This window comes from Camellia sinensis, chromosome 2 (genome assembly GCF_055761805.1).
Source record: "Camellia sinensis isolate YWXY chromosome 2, ASM5576180v1, whole genome shotgun sequence".
NCBI lineage: Eukaryota > Viridiplantae > Streptophyta > Magnoliopsida > Ericales > Theaceae > Camellia > Camellia sinensis.
Genome location: NC_138962.1, coordinates 177055143 through 177070218, shown reverse-complemented (window position 1 = coordinate 177070218; position 15076 = coordinate 177055143).

Sequence of the window (15076 nt, the reverse complement as noted above, 5' to 3'; positions counted from 1 at the left end):
ATTCCATGAAATTTGCTAACCCTGCTCAATTTTCACCTAACACTAAGGTCCCTAACACTCCCGTACTTCCCTTCTGCCACCCTCAACAAGTTCACTTGACTTGAAATCATAATTACAATCATCTACTTAACAAGGCTTAGCAGCCAACCAGCCCACCCTAATAGCATATTCATATCATGTTGTCACTGTATCTCGTACTTGTTTCCAAGCAATAATAGCAATCCCACTAGGTAAAGAATTCATTCTGTCTTCCCTGATGAGAACAATAGTCTGGTTGTGTCATCTTGACATCATGTCTTGTGAAAATTAAATGAAATTCAAAATCATTCAAGGATGTTAGCTTACACTACTAGCTTCGAGACACTGCTTTTACTTCCTTTCACAATTTTCCACATTCAAAATGTTGCAAACTTTTCTTCCTTCACAGTCTATGAGCAAACTAAATAACTAAAAAGGAAAAATGTAATTCATTAAAAGAAGAAATGGTGGGACTTAAAAGACCAAAAAAATTAGTCTCTTCCTCAAAATTTTTAAACAAGGAAATCCCCAAAACCTAGCTAAGACACAGAAAGAAAAGGTGCAGCATCATCAGCCACGTTAGAGTCACCAACATGGCTCCATGTGATCATAAACTAAGCTTGTATTGTTCAATAAATAAGTGTGTATGATACAAACTTGATTATTAACGATGCATCATTCCATAAAATAGATTTGGGTTACCATCCAGCCTAACACAGGTAAGAAGTTAGATAAGTCGAATTCAAAAACAAAGTTTTTTTGTTGTGCAAATTTACGTTAACAACATTGTCAAGGTGCATCATATGTGCGCAGGCCAGGGCCTAAATTATGAAATGGACAAAAACCAAAAGTTCATTAGGATTGAGCTGTACATATATTCTATCTAATCTATTCTAGTACATTGGTATTCTATCTATCTTATAATATCTGTACATATATTCTATCTAATCTATTCTAGTACATTGGTATTCTATCTATCTTAGTTTGAATCTTAGTAATATTCTTGCATTATAAAATAGTTTTTCCGCAATTTTAGATTATGTTAACTTTTGGAATGTGCAAACAATATATAATTTATGATAATTTTGTTTAATAAAAATATAAACTTCATTAGGATTGAGCTGTTATACTGTGATAACTTGACTTTCCTAACACACTTGTTAATAACTTGTTTTTTATGCAGAAAAAAAAAAATGGCTTCATCTTCTATTGATAATACGAACTTAAGATTAAAGCAAAGGTTTTGTAATTGTGGAAGAATAGCTTCCATGCGTATTGTACGAACCAATGCGAATGAAAATAAAGGGCGTGTCTATTTTGTTTGCCCAAGAAAATATGTAAGTACCTGTTATATAAATGAATCTGTTACTTTTTACAAATTTCATTTGTCCTTTATTGATTAATTGATTCTTGTCCAATGTAGGATTCGAACGACCACTGCAATTACTTCAGGTGGTTCGCAGATGATGACGACGACGACATTACCTCATCAATCCGTGCCAATGCTGACGACGACGACATTACTTCAAGGCTTGGTGAGCATGATAGAAGGCTTCAAAGGATTGAGAACATCTTGAAGGCAGTGACTTATGTCATTGTAGTTTGTGTGTTTTTTTACTTTTTCATGTAAATGACTCAGTTCTTAAGTTTTCGAACATCCTATGAATGTAATCTACTTTTTTACTTGTTTTGTAATTTTTTTTTGGTGCTTCAAATTCTGAACAAGTGTGTAACAGGTTTATTTGAGATGAAATGTGTTCAATGAACAGTTTGTGAAAACTATTGAGTTATGTTGGTTGCTTATCAGTGTGTATTATATGTGATGGTTTGAAAAAAATAGGTACATTAATTAACAGTGTGTTGAATGAACAGGTACTTAACAGTTTATTTTTTTGGACAATGGTTGAACATGTTGAATGGTTGAACATGTTGAATTGAAATGTGTTCAATGAACAGGTTGAAGGAAATCAGTTATTTCTGTGTACATCACTACACTAAAATTCTGATTGGTGCATATGCAATTGTTGCATGTTGCCATAGTTTATAGGTCAAAATATTGAATAAATTTAAAGGTGCTTTGGTTTGTGATTGAAAACTCTTCAAACAGGATTGAAAGTGTATCTGAAGTTAGAATCGTTCACTCTGCTTCTGGTTTGTGATTGAAACAGGATTCAAACAGGTTTGTGATTGAAACAGGATTCAAACAGGTTTGTGATTGAACTGTAGAAGTGCCTCAACAAATGCAATAGACGATGGATCATTGGAATTTTTCAGTGAAAAAATTGCCCTCTGTAACACATTCAGGAGAATCATGCTAAAAGCCCCCTGCAAAACTGATGCTTGATCCATTCAAAATCCGTGCCCGATCATGAGATGATGAATATGCACCTAATTGAGCCCCCAAGGCATGCATTGCAAGTGTTCTAATGGTTCTAGGAACTGTTTCTTCAGACCTGACAATCCTAATTAGCTCATTTGTATACTCTGGCTCATTAGCAAAAAAGGATACTAGTGCATCATGAGCATCACTAGACTGCACGAGCACAATGAATGCAGGAAGACAGACCCGACTGTACAACCTGCATACTCTAGGAGAACGAAAGGCATGAGCATATCTGATTCTGGTTAGCAAGGAGAACCTGTGCTCAGGAGGTACATTGTAGTCCTCAACACACTGCTTCAAAAGCAACAGATCATCCTCCTTCCGGAAATGGAGATATGGGATGTGAATAACACACCCATGTGAACCTATGTTGCTGTTGTGCCCTTACACCAGCAGCTGCATCTGTTGTGCCCTTACACTAGCAGCTGCATCCGGAATGCTGCCATAGAATGCCACTATAACAAAAACCAACAACAGGTCAGTGTGCTATTCCACACTTACACATTATCTTGTGCCCAAGACAGGTACTTCACAATTTGCATGAGGCAACAGTAAATAGAGTGAAATCATTATTCCACCTTTCCTAGAATGCTGCCACCAGGAACAACCTTACACCAGTGGCTGTTGAATCCATGCTGTTTGTATGCTTCATATATATGCATAACTAAGATATATGCATAACTAAGAGATATGCTTCAACAGATTACATATGCTGCTGCCCAACACAGGTTCTCTGTCCATCCAGAAGCTAATATCTATGATTATCAATTTATCACATGCTAAAAGCCAAACACAGTACCAGCATCTTTATCTTACTAATGCATATATATGAAGCTCATTCGCCTAATTCCTAATCTCTAACACAGTACGACCATCCTTATCGTAGTTATGTATGAAGCTCATTCTCCAAAGTTTCAGCAACATTTGAACAGAAATTTCAACAAAAATGAAGCAAAAACTAATCAAAAGTTCATCAACAGTTGAACATAAATTTTAGCAAAAATTTAAGCAACAATTGAAACCAAATTTCAGCAACATTTCAGGTTTTGAATATTACATATCCAACAAAATGCCCTTCACAAAAATTCCGAAAACAAAATAACACTAAGATGTTCACTTGTGATCGACATCCCCATGCCCACGGCCACAGCCACGACCACGACCACGACCGTATAGTACCTACAAAAAAGAAGATATTAATATTACATCAAAGGAACCATAAATTAAAATGGAACTTTAAATGAATTAATGACAAAATCAATGAGGAAAGGTGAAAACTAAATTACTTCACTACATGCGGGACTATTTGAAGCTTGCGAGTGATAACTACTTGCATTGTTAAGCAATGCTTGATAGGTTCCATGGACGGAATACATCGATGGCATTGAAAAATGCATATTGTGATGAAGAAAACTTGGCTGCAACAATAGCAAACACATATCAATCTAAAATGATAATAGTCACCTACAAATCCGTACTAAGACTTTTTATTAAACTAACTTACATCATAGGCGGGATACATAAATTGAGATGGAGAAGCTCTAACTTGAGGAACACTCGGCGAGAATGGAGGAAGTTGAGGAACACTTGAAAATAAAGGAGCCGACTGAGGAATTAAAGGAGGTGCTTCAGGAGCACTTGCCGGAAATAAGGGAGGACTTTGAGGAGTAACAGTCATGGAAGTTTGAGAAGCATTATGTGAACTTGTTTTATTTTTCTTTGCCAATGCAAGCTCCAAACCACCTTTTGTCCGCCTTCGTCCCTTGCTAGTGCACTCTTTTCTCTTGAGTCCTTTTGCTTGGACTACATTTTTATCCGCTACACCATCCACTTCAAAGCTTTCGGGGCATGTGTTGGGGGGGCTTTCTTGTTGAATAGTATCTGAACAAGGCATATTGAATTTTGCGGTTAACATGGTTTCAATGTCTGCAATTAATTCATCCGCTTTCTCGACCGTCAAATTATATGTTTCCTCACTTTCAGAAGCTCTACACGCTACTGATCTGAATATTGCCATCAATGGCCTATAACGTGAAGTTTGATGCAATCTTACATCAACCTGAATATCATGCCCACACCTATCTTTCACATTTTCAGATCTTGCTTTTTTAGTCCATCTCTTCAGAATATATTGTGAAGGAATCTCTTTCAAATTGAGTCTTTCTCTAAGGATCTTCAAACAATGACTACACAAAATGCCCTTCATTTCAAACTTCCTACAATTGCAAGTGACCGAATCATCACACTCCTGCCTCACCTTCCTCACCTTTATACCATCACTATCAAGAACCGTATAAACGGTACTCTCACCATCATTTTCAATTTCTTCAATGTTGACTTCAAGGGACTTGACATACTCATCCTGAAATTCTTCAAAAATTTTATTTGTGTAAACAGCTGCAGCTTGCTCCATAATCTTCACTTTAATATTCACCCTGGGCAACTTTTGGCATAGAGCATATTTAGCTTGTAACTCTTTGTACCTTTTCTCAGACAGAACTCGATCAAAATGCATGAAAAATTGCATTAAGTTATGATCAGACCGAATGAAATCCTTCAAGAAAGCATTAAAGGATTCACTAAGTTGGGTGCTACTCATGCCCGCACCCCATGCATTTCTAACATATGGCCAACCCCATTTTTCCTTGACCCCAAATGTTAACTTCAACCAATGATTATCTGTTACTTCATACTTGTCAAGCATTTCCTCCCATTTTAACATAAACTCTTCCTCATCCTCAATGTCGTACATAAACGTGTATAAAACACTCTTCATCCCCTTATCCTTCATCGCCTTATCCTTGAAGATAGAATTTGCATGCCTTAATGCATTTTGCATCAAATGCCAAGTGCAAAGGCGGTGGGTTGTGTTAGGCATGACAATAGGTATGGCCTTAGCCATTGCAGCATCCTGATCCGTAAAAATTGTTTTTGGAGCCTTACTAGACATTGCCTCCAAGAATCTTCTAAAAAGCCATACGAAAGAATCGGCGGTCTCATCATACATCAAAGCTGCACCAAATACCACAGTTTCCCTATGATGGTTTAATCCAACAAAAGACGCAAATGGTCTATGTGCACTATTTAACTTGTAAGTAGTGTCGAAAGTGACAACATCACCAAATTGCCCATAATCCATGATCATCTGAGCATCGGCCCAAAATATGTTCGTAATCTGCTCCTCGTTATCTAATTGGACCGAGTAAAAAAAAGATGGATTTTCCAATGATTTGTCACGAAAATATTGCAAAATGCTACCTGCCTCCCCATATGCTAAACTGTTTTGCCTCTTCGTTCTCAAATAATTTTTTTGGTCAAGTTTTGTTAACCCAAGCGACTCCCTTCCACCAACTTCATTACCCATGAGCTCAAATGCAGCATTAAGACGGATTCCAGATCTTTCGGCTAAATCTATTTCGGTTGCCTGTGATGCAAATATCTTCCTTTGGGATGGTAACATATGCGTACATTCTGCTGGTACGAAGATATGATTATGTTGTTCACCAAAATCACTAACAAAAAATTTCTGAATATTCCTATCCCACTTAATGACAACTCGGGCTTGACAACCAGTCCTCACTTCCTGCCTAGGATTTTTTGTTAATGAATCTCGCTTGTCGACAACCCGAAATCCTTCCTTATTACAAACAAATTTCCTTGAAGTGATTTGCCCCTCTTTGCTCTTGTTTACATAACCCCTTCTAATACTAAAGCCCAACCTTCCTCCATAAGTATTATAGAAATCATATGCTTCTTGTTCTGTATCAAATGTCATGCGAACTCTAGGCTTCCAATCACACTCACCCCCGTCATTCTCATGATTGTTAGGTTCCATATCAATGTGCCAAGTCACTTAAAAATAAAAAAGTGCTCAATATTAGCATAAAAACTGTATACAAACCGAATAAGATAATTAACGAATAACAAACGTACCACCTGAATATATATAAACAAACAAGGAAAAATTCTACTAATTAATAATTTTTACACTCTTATGATCAATAATTACTAGACCATATCAGGCCAAATAAGAAATGAAGCAGATAAATTCACTAGTAAAGCATCAGCTACCTTTCCATATTTCTAACTAGTCATTTTCTATAAATTGAAATCCCATGTTTGCTAAGTAAGAGTTCAAAGGAAAATTAGTGCAACAAAACTAAAAAAACTAAAAATGGGAAAGAAACAGAAATTTCATTTTTGAAATAAATTCAACTCTTAATCTCTTATCTTCAGTAAGCATTATTTTATCGGCTGCCAAACAAAGGAGGAGGAGGAGAAGATTGGGGAAAATCTCAGATTCTGGGTGAGGGGAGGAAAGTGAGAAATTTACTATTCCCAACAACATAGATAGGAATCCAAAAAAATTAAACCAACAACGAACCCAAAAACATTACAAAATGAAAATCAAATTTTGAAACAGCTATACCTGAAACAGAAAAACAAGATGCAACTTGCTTGAAGAAAAATAACTGATTCCAAATTCTCTGAAACTGATTCCAAATTCTGTGAAACTGCAATAGCAGAGAACATCAAATCATCAGCTAAATTGCAAAATCGAACTTGATTTTATTCTGATTTTTTCAAATACCTTTTTATACTTGGGTTTGTCTTCACAACAGCGTGAATGAATTAAAGGAATATTGCAAAATTGATAGCAGATTTAAAAAGTGAATTCAGAGGAAGCTTCGATTTTTTGGGTCTTGAGATTATGAATATTGAAATTGATAAGTTGATTTCTAACAAATCGAGAACATTTCAAAGCTTGAATCGTCGGGATTCATATCCGATTCCGATCTCGCAAACCCAGAAACTGATCTCCTAGTTCAGATGTCATCTAAAAACTGCTTCAACATCTCTTGGAAATGTACCTGTCCAACAAAAATTGAGTTAATTACGAGGATTGATAATCAAAAGATGGTAAAAAAATAGGAATTTGTCCCGATTACAGAGCTCTGAACAAGCCTTTTCTCTGTAATATGGAAATGAAACAAACAAATCTTCACGAAGAGGTAGAGAAATCAAAGCCAAATCCACTTCAAATCCCATGTTCCCAAGTCTCAGTATTTTTTTGTCCCAATATACTCTCAACTGCATCATTTCTTGGACATTTTGAGAAACAAAATTCTCGAGATATAAAACTATACTGTTGAAGTGTATTGAGACAAATGAATAAATAGATTTGATAACAAAAGAATCGTGACTGCATAGATTGATTTATATCATAACAAAATACCAAAAAGGGCAGGTGTGTGTGTGTGGAAGCAAGCATTGAAAATCTCTACACAAAAAAGATAGAAAATCGAAGTTAGACAACAATTTACAAACCTCAATCGCGAGCTCCAGATCTTCTAACAGAAGAGCGAGTTCAACATTTTAGTTACTAAATCTCATTGAATTTCCATGAAAATCTCTCTGTTTTCTGTAATTTTCCGAGAAACTGGAAAGAAAATTGAGAGAGAAAAACAGAGAGATACAAGGAGGTTTGCTTCTTCCCACTGGAATGATATTCCGACGGGATGCACGGCGGGGGCGACCTGTAATTTTCCAACGGGATGCACGGCGGGGGCGACCTGGTCTGTAACTTTTCTTCCCTCTCTCCTTTCGCAGGTCTGCTTCTTCCCGCCTTCTTCCCGCTGGAATGATATTCTTCAGCCTGGGGGGAATTTTGAAATCGGCAAAAAATGTTTTTTTTTTTTTTTTTTGGAAGTCCTCACCAAAACGACGTCGTTTTGGTGAGGAGTATTCTGAGCCGTCGGATCATCCACTCTAGAGGATCACTCTAGAGAGTTACTCTAGAGGATCCGCTCGCTTGAAAGAGAGAGTCAGAGTAAGAGTGAGAGGGAGATGGAAGAGGAAAGCTTGGTGGGTCTTCGGAGAGAGAGTGAAAGGGAGAGTGAAAACAGACTTCACTTTTAGATTGGATGATTCTAGATCATGAATCTCAACCGTTGGATTACGGGTACGTGAATGGTGGTGATCTTGTCTTGGAAATGCAAAAGAGTCATTGTACGCTTTTGCCTAAACGAAAAAATAAAAATAAAAATAATACGAACAACTGCTGTAAATTAACAGGAGAATGTATTTTTAATTTTGTAATGTCATTTATTTTTTAATATAATTGTTAGGCTTTTTTTGCAATGTCTTTTTTATTTTGTAATATAATATAGTGGTCCATTTATTTTTGAGTATTTTGCAATGTATAGTATTGACTATTTTTTGGTATAAATTTGTATTGGTATGTTTTTTGGTGAGGTGAATTATATTTAATTTTTTTTCTGAATTTTTCAATTTTTTTTCGTTTTTAATATTTGTCTAGTCAGGAATAATGTAAATGTATAATTTTTTTAAAACAATTAAAAAAAATGTCACAAAAGACAAAAAAATAAACAAAAAAAAATTACTAAAAAACCTATATCTAAATAACACCTACAAACTTGGAAGGAAAGTTTGTTGTAATCATTGGAGCACCATTGCTATAATTTGACAAAATAGCACTATTCATTGTCAAATTATAACAATGACAATGTTATTTTAGCAAACACCATTAGAGATGCTCTTAGAGGTTTTGAAAGAGTTGGGCTTTTTTTATGTTCATATCTCAAGCACTTGAGGTGTTTATGGACTCATTACAAGTATCGTTTTGATGAACCTGAACCATTATTGTATATCATCTATAAAAAAAAAATCAAAAAAAGAAAGAAAGAAAGAAAGAAAAGTATTTTATGTTTTCGAAAAATGGATAGTTTATTTTCAAAAATATATTTATTATCTATTTTTTCAGAGACAAATAAGATAAAATGAAAATATTACCATTATCAAATAGAACTAATTTTTTCATGAACAATTTCAAAGAATCAAAATGGGACTCAAGTTTTCTTATATTGAGATGTGAACATAAGACAAGTTAAATTAAAAAATATCATTTATGAAAACCTCCTCAATATTAATCACCAACGTAAATAATTCAATTTGGAGGTTTTTTTTTAATATTTAAAAAAAAAACAATTTAGAGAATTGACTCACTTTTTAAATTATTTGGGAAACTAACCTGTTTTTTGAAATTACATTTTGAAAATGTGATTTTAAAATTGAAATTGTATTTTCAACATGTGCCATACAATTTCATCTTGAAATCGCATGTTGAAAATGAAATATATATTAGCAAAATCCATGTAATTATAAATTACATTTTCAACATACAATTTCAAGGTAAAATTGTATTTTTAAAATGCGATTTTAAAAAGTAAGTTAATTTTTCAAATAGTTTGAAAAGTGAGTCAATTCTCTAAATTATTTTTTTTTAAAAGAATATTTATGAAAAAAAACTCATTCAATTTGCCATTGACGATTCTAATGACATAATTTCCAATAAATCACTCCCATGTATGATACATTTATATATATATATATATATATATACATATACATATATATTCGATCCTTATGCTAATATAACTCCAAAATTAATTTAAAAAGTTTAAAATAAGACCGTGTCTAAGCGTGTCGTCGCATGTCCTTGAAAAAACATTATTAAAAAATCATAATATTACATACATCAATTAATATATTAACTAACATACCAATATCGGTGGCAGAGGAAGTGAAGGCCCAGGGGGGTCACGTGCCCTGCTTGGATTTTGAATTTTTTTTTTTAATTTTGCAAACATAAAGAAAATATTTTAAATAAAAAAATAATAAAAATATTATTAGAGTGAAATGTCAATGACATTTTAAAAATTATGAAAACAATAATAGTTGATTTAATTAAAAATGAAGAGACTATTATAAACTATATTATTTATGAAATTTTTTGAATTTAATGGTGATGTCATTATTATTGGCATGCAAATATAAGTAATCTCACTATAAAAATATGAAATTTATTGGATTGTTAGTTACATTTGACATGTGAGGTTCAATCTCTATGTGTATATGTACTATTAGTTGGTGATATCACATATCAACGATGGCGTGGTATTACCATTATATTGAATTTTTAATCAAATTTTGTATAAAAAAAATTATCATTATATAATTTATTTTAAGACTTATATCTATATTTTTTTTGTATTATCCATGATACACTGGTTACAAATAACATTATTTTTCTGATGTTTCTCAAAATCAATTGTAAAAATTTGTGTGAAATATTTTTGTAAAATTTTTCGATATTGTAATTAATAAATGCCCCCTCTAATTAAATTTTCTGGCTCCGCCACTGACCAACATTAGTTATGACATTATTATTAATCTCACTTATTATACAAATTACAAATACTAAAAATCTCTTCAATTATGTCACATAATTAATTAGTATACTAATTAATACACTAATTAATACATATAACATTATTCAAAAATGTTAATGTATATATGATATATATTCCTACATATATTAGATCTTGATTTCCTAGATATATTAGGTATTGCCATAGTTAGATCTCTTATAAGATACTTTTTCTTATAGTTAGATTTCTAGTAGGATACTCTTTCTAAATCTATATATACAGGTCCTCTATTGTATAGGACAATTCATTCAATACATTGAATACAATACATATTATTTCCTCTCTCTCTCTACTATTCTAATATGGTATCAGAGCTTAGGATTTTCTCCTAGCCACCTCTTCTTCTTCATCATGTTTTTTTTTCTCTTTTTTTCTTGTCTGACAGATTGATTCCTTCTCACGTTAGTTTTTGCGTATCTTGTCCTTTCCTGTATCAACAATTGGACTATACCATCATCTTCGTCTCTTCAAGACAAAGCCAACACCATCAGAATCATCGCCCTCCACCGCCACACTCGTCTCCACGCGCTGCCAGAAGATCAAAAACGCTGTGTCGTTTCCTACACTCCTTTATACGGCTCTACTCCTGTCTCGCGCTATCTTGCGTCGTGGCCTCACCTGCTAACGTGAGCCACGTGTTCTGACGTCATCGCTGAGGTCAAACCTGGTTGACTATGCGCCGCTGCTTCTTTTTGCTATCGTGTGCCGCGTGCACCTCTACTAGCGTGCGCCCCGCCGTTTCTGACGTCATCCCTCATTGCTCTGACGTCAGCCTTAGTGTTGGTACCCCTAGTTGGTCAAACGACTTTGACCAGCTGTTTTGCCGCCTTTCTGGTCGTGTTTTTGGCTTGTTCAGACCATATCCTACCTGTTTTTGGCCTCTTGAATCTGCTAGTGTGTTCTGTTTTGGCAAAATCAGCCTCTACAAAGCACTATCTTCTTTCTTTTGCACTGTTTGAGCATTATGGATCGTACCGAGCATATCCACTATGTTTCTGTTATTCTTGATGGGTCAAATTATGTTAGTTGGGCCCAAGCTCTCTCTAGCTTCATCAAAGGGAAACGCCTTTGGTAGATCATTACTGGTGCTCTTCCCAAACCTAACCAGAAAGAGGATGAGACTAACTTTGCATTCGATGAGCGTCTTGACGAATGAGAAAGTAAGAATTATCAAATAATCACTTGGTTCAGAGCTACCTCAGTTCCCTCAATTTATCTCCAGTTTGACTGGTTCTAGGATGATGCTCAAATTACTTCCCCTGCCAAAGCAATTTGGGATTTCTTGGGGGACCATTATCAAACCACTAGCCATGCTCATCAATATCAACTGTTGCAGACTCTTCATCACACACGCCAGGTACTCGGTTAGTCTATCGATGAATTCTTATCCTAGATGTCGTCTGTTTGGAACCAACTAGCTTTTTTTGAGCCTACATGGGCATATTCTGAGGATGCACAGCTGTTTATTACTTATCGGAATCATCAGTGACTATTACAATTCCTTATGGCTCTTCATAGCACTTTTGAGCCCATACATGCTTCATTGCTCCATTGTTTGCCCTTGCCCACTTTAAAGCAAGCCATTACTGAACTATTATCAAAGGAGACTTGTTTTGGGACTCTCAAATCTTAGAATATAGATTCTGTTCTTGCTACGCCATCATCACGGAGTTCCTCATCTTCACGGCTCACTAGTTCATGCCAGTATTGTCACAACCGTGGCCTTCTAGCTACTCATTCTTTTGTTCAATGCCAGGTTCACGAATGCTTTACTTGCCATAAGACTGCTCTCGGCCATCTCCCACACAATTGTCCTCTAGCCCTCTCCAAGAAAGGGCCTTCTCGTTCTGGGTATCAGTCCAAATCTGGCCAAGGTTCTCGCTCTACTGCTGTTAATGTTGCCTCTGAGGGTTCCTCAACTCACCACTCCATTGATTCCGCTACTCCTTCATTCTCTATGGATGATGTTGAGTCCATCATCCAACAGGCACTTTTCAAATCCGGTACTCCTCCCTCTACTGCTCTTTTAATGACTTCAGGTAATTCTCCCTGGTGTTTTGATTCCGTATGCTGTAATCATATGACTTCTGACGCCACTATGTTTTCTTCTATATCATCATCATCTTCTGTCCCCATCATACACATTACTGATGGTTCTCATATGACTGTCCGTCACACTGGTCACATTTCTACTTCTACTATGTCTCTTTCTGATGCTTGTCACATTCATGCTCTTCACTTGAACCTTATCTCTGTTGGTCAATTATGTGAACTTGGTCTAACCGTTACCTTTTCTGCTAATGGTTGTTTGGTGCAGAACCCTTAGATGAGACAGATCCTTGGGATAGGCCGTAAGCATGGACTTCTGTTCGAGCTTACCCATCTTCGCATTCCTCACAAATCATCTACTGCTGCTCTCCACACATCATCTATTGCTGCTCACATTGCTTCACCTGCTGCATCTACTTCTGCTTTGTCTTCTTTACAACTTTGGCATTGTAGCTTAGGACATGTCTCTTTTAGTCGTTTAAAAACTTTAGTTTTTAGTGGTCAGTTAGGTCGTGTCCGTCTTGAAGATATCAATTGTTTATCTTGTCAAATTGCTAAACAACCTGCTTTATCTTTTAATAACAGTACTTCTATGTCTACTGCTCCTTCTGATCTTGTGTATTCAGATATTTGGGGACCTCAACTGGCTCCCGATATTAGCTCCAGCCTCTAATCTCAGCACTAGTTCCAGCTAGTTTCTATATCGATCCGACATGACTTTAAACTGTCCTAGCATTAGTTTCAGCCAGTTTCTACAATGGTCCGACACGACTATAAACTGTCTCCCGGCATTAGTTTTGGCTTCTGATTTATTTCAAGCGCCCTTGTGCTCCCGTTCGGATTTTGCAATCTATGTACCTTTTATTTTATTTAGTTTTATTTCATGTTTTAGTTTCTCTCTCCAAAATCAAGATATTTATCCTCCCTGAGTTTAAGGGGGAATGTTAATGTATATATGGTATATATTCCTACATATATTAGGTATTGATTTCCTATATATATTAGGAATTATCATAGTTAGATCTCTTATAGGATACTCTTTCTCATAGTTAGATTTCTAATAGGATACTCTTTTTCAGCCTATATATATATAGGCCTTCTATTGTATAGGACAATTCATTCAATACATTGAATACAATACATATTATTTTTTTTTCTCTCTCTCTCTCTCTACTATTCTAAAAAATTAAAAAAAAAAATAAACACTATATGGCGTGTTCCCACTATGCCCTGAAAAAACATTATTAAAAAAATAAACACACCATGGGACTGTCTCATATGTGCTTAATAAGGCTATGATATGACACCTATTTTTGAAGTGTTCGTGCTCATAGCTTGCTATGTCTATGAGAAGGGAGCTGGAGGAAAATATTCTCTCTATCTCGATTTCTCCTGGTGATTCACTTCAACTCAGTTTTTTAAATAAATAAATGTGTTTGAACTTGATTTTAAGCTCAGTCAGTAAACAAGCTAGGATCAAACTCGAATAAACCAAACTCGTTTATTTTTATTTAAATTATAAAATAAATAATAATAAACAAAATTTCATTATCGAGCTTTGAACCAAGCTTGAGCTTGATTAGTTATCGAACCAAGTTCGAACTGTATAATCGAGCTCTATAAACTAACGAACCAAGCTCGCGCCCCACAAAACTTGTCTCAACTCAATTCATTTGCAACCCTCCTAAAAAGTGCTTTAGAACCCATATACTAGAAATCTGTGGGAGTCAAATTCAACCCAAGCAATCATAATTCATTGAGAAAACCTATAATCACTAATACTTTATTTTCTTTTCCTGTTCCTTTTCTTTTCTTTTTTCTTTTTTTGTCTTGGTTTTCTTCAGAGCATCTCCAATGGTGTGCCATTCGAGCTGTTATTGTCAAATTATGGCAACAGTTGATAGAAACATACCTCCAATGGCAACTTTTAGCAGCTGTTATCTTTGGCAAATGCCAAAGCTTGTGTCAAATATGGCAAAGTCAGCTTCAACCAACCGTTTCCTCTTTCCCTCCCTCCCTTTTTCATCATCCTTTTCAAACACAGTTTCAATATTCATACTCCAATCACACAAATTTCCAAATTTCCAAACAATATTCACCCAACAATTTTCAAATTTTTAAAATCACACAAATTTCGAAATTTTCAAAATTCACCCAACAATTTCCAAACACAGAAAATTAGAAAACAAAATACCTGAAGCAAACAAAAAACTACCTAATGGAAAAATTAGAAAATCAAAATTTCAAGCAAACAAAATTAGGGTTTCAATTTCATCAATTTGAAGCAAACAAAATTTAAAAATTAGAAAATCAATTTCACCCATTTGAAGCAAAC